Here is a 3,453-nt window from a genome sequence, read left to right as displayed (position 1 = left end):
CCCCCCCACTGACGTTCTGCTCCGCTATGCTCAAATACGTACGCTCTGAATAGGGCCAATACAAAACCCTCCAACCATTCCAAAAAGGGCCCGCTTACAAATAAGCGTAGCAAAGCCAACAGAAAACGCTATTCCTCCCGCTTGGTTTTCATTTCTTTTTTGACAACAAGAGTGTTGTTGGTTTAGCCGGGCATGTTGCGCTTACGTGAAGGGGAGCGCGATTCTAAAGCGCTTTGCAAATAACGCCAACAAACAAGAAACTGTTTTCATCTCACGAGGGCTGTTCCGAGTGGGGGAACACTGGGATTTCTTCCCTGGGCCCTATGTCTGTGGAACCGGGGTTTGTGCTCTACGACGCCCCCCTGTCGGAGGAAAAGGCGCGGGGGAATCTTGACGTAGATGTTCAAAACAGACGCGCGCGCGTGCAAACAAATCAGCAAAAACGAGGAGTTTGTTTAACCTCGCCCCTTGATGGTGTGCTCGTTAAGGTGGAGTGTGCTGGTGGAAACTGCGCTCAAGATTGACATTTTTTTTTTTGGGGGGGGGGGGATACACTCGCAGTTTATTAACGCCGTGTCTACGTCGTGGAGTTGTGGATGGTTGTATCCCGTGTTATCAATCGGGTGTTGGGTAGAGATTTGTTGATTGTTTTGTCGTTTCGTTTCGGTTTCTGGGGTTCTAAAATATTTTTGTTAGATCTAAGTTCTGCCCCTCCCAACATGGACAGATAGCTGAACGACATCAGAACGTTTTCTGAACTTCCCAGTGGTTCTATATTCATAAGAAGTCAAGAACGTCTCATCTTGAGAGTTCAGTCGGAACTAAAATTACATTAAGTTATAGCGGTTTTTTTACAGGTATAACAAACAACATGTAGACACATAGACAAATAGACAAACACTCCTGGACTGTATCCTTTTCTTCGTCGTCTTCTCCAAATTCTCCTCCTCCTCCTCCACCACCACCACAACCACACCCTCTTCCTCCTCCTCCTCAACCTCTTCCTCCTTCCCTCTCTTCCCTCCTCCTTTCCTCCTCTGCTCCTCCTTTTTTCCCCATCCACCGTAATGTCTCGCTTTGCTGATCACGTATAATCCGTGTGTGCTTGGCAGAACAGAAATCTTTGTCACTACACGTGCTTACAGAAAGATGAACACGAAAGCTTCAATAGTTTCTCGTAACCTGAAAAATTTCCCGCATTGTTCCGTACCCGTCTTCCGGTTTTTCCAGACGACACAGAACGGCTGTGACAAATCAGCCTGGATTTCCTAGCGGGTGTATCCGACCTGGCTCTACGTGCCCACATTAGTCATGATCGAACCTGGAATAATGGTGATATTTTTCAGAGTCAAGTTGAATACATAAAGGGAAGTAAATTCAAAATTTAAATAAAAAAAGCAGTGTAATTTGTGTATTTGTTTTCCCATTTATTTATTCATCAAATTATTTATTTATCAATGTATTTATTTATGCGTTTATCCACTTACTTTTAGGGGTGGGGGTGGAGGGTGGAAGGGTTCTATTCCTCTACAGTATTGACCCTAATGGAACTTCTCGAAGACTTTAATTCTAACCCAACTGACCAAAAGAACTTTCGATACGTGCGTGTGTGCGTTTTTGACAACGCTGCTATTCACAGGTTTACAATAGTTTCAACTATCTGACAAAATGCTCTGTCGATCGTTTACATTTGTAGCATCAAGTTTCTGCCAGAGTCTATTTGAGCTAATTTTATTTCAGTGTTAGTGCACCTGACAAGTCTGATTTCCGAGCAAATCCCAATAGAATCATGCACAACTGAATAGTTGAATACATTGTAATGTTTTTAATAATCAGGTACTAAATAGTCACACCAACACCATCACACTTTGAATAGTACTCCTTCACTTTAAAGGTTGTTCAGGTAAAAAGTTGAAAGAGCATACTTCAAATGGAATAAGTCATTTCGAATTCAGGAGAGAAAAAAGAACCTTTGTGAACGAGTAGTCAAATGTTTTACAGTCCCATCGACAGAATTAAAGACGTCATGTTAGACACACCACTTAGGTAAGGTCGCTCCTTCGAATTTGTACGCATAAAACCCGTTTCCGGGTGAAAGGTCAAACGAAATTTAACCATCTCAGGCGAACAACGGAGACACTCGATGAGACAGACTCCCTACCAGAGTGTCGAACTCACATCTTTTGCGATCCACAGCAAAGAACCTGACGATTGATAACAGCGGACGGGTGACGTCAGAATTTCAAATAGAGAGACGAAATATCCAAAGAATAGCGGCCGACAGGCTACCAATACACAGATGTGATTTGTTCAGTTACATGGCAATCCAACTTCATCTACCAGAACATAATCCACACTAGTAACACCATTTTCGAGAAGATGTAGGAAAAAGACAAAGCAACAAATTAAGTCACGTGTACATCACTCTGGGAATCTATCCAATGAAATACTTCCGTTTCCGGGTGAAAGGTCAGTGAGTACAATCCAGCTGACATTAGTCCACAGTGTTTACTCTGTTTTCTCACAGATGGGAAATAAAAGAAGGTCATGAACATACCTCACTATGTACCTCCCACTAGGAATGTATCTGATATGTTGGTCTGTGTGAAAGTCAAAGGTGATGTCAGTTCAATCCACAAAGAAAAAAAATCGTGTCTTCGCATAAGATAATCCGAAGAAGATAAACGCAACTCTCAAAGACACCATCACACGAGAATATAATCATCCGAATGTAATCCATATTAGGGTACACGTAGTTGTGCAAAAACCGCCGACAAATCAAATCAGAACATGATTGTGTAGTAGCTCTGACATACACACACATACACGCGCACACACACACACACACACACACACACACACACACACACACACACACACACATACGCGCGCACTCAACAACACACCTACACACCAACAGCACACCTGGGACTGCCTCTTTCTTCCATGCGCCTGAGCGACGACAACTCAGCCATCCATCTCTCGCCGAACCCTCCAGCACCCTCTCTCCCTCACACACACTCACACACTCCCTCAATCTGTCTGTCTGTCTGTATCTTCCCCCTCTCCTTTCTCCTAGCCAGAGACGCCGAGGACGTAGAGGTCTTATATACCCCTGGCCTCTAAGTGCAGCAATTTGACTCAGAAGGTCCCCCGATTTCCTTCCCTCAATGACACGGCCCTTGGCCGCCATGATTGAGGAAAAACACACGTTTGTCAACAGATGAATTTGCCCCCGATTATACGCAATTTTCCGCCGAGGCGAGGCTTGAAATTTCATAATAGTCCTTGATTAGTGGGTCTTAGCGTTTTTCTCCTGTGTGGCAGAGTGACAAGGGGCGGTGCTTAAGTGTCTGTTAAATGAGTGGAGGTGGTCGGGCTCCCTTTCATCAGGGACGGCCGCTAGGTGGACAGCATCGATCTGGTGGCTAGGCCAGGACAGGACATGGCAGG

This window comes from Aplysia californica, unplaced genomic scaffold (genome assembly GCF_000002075.1).
Source record: "Aplysia californica isolate F4 #8 unplaced genomic scaffold, AplCal3.0 scaffold00594, whole genome shotgun sequence".
Classification (NCBI taxonomy): Eukaryota; Metazoa; Mollusca; class Gastropoda; order Aplysiida; family Aplysiidae; genus Aplysia; species Aplysia californica.
Note: the sequence above shows the minus strand (reverse complement) of the source record.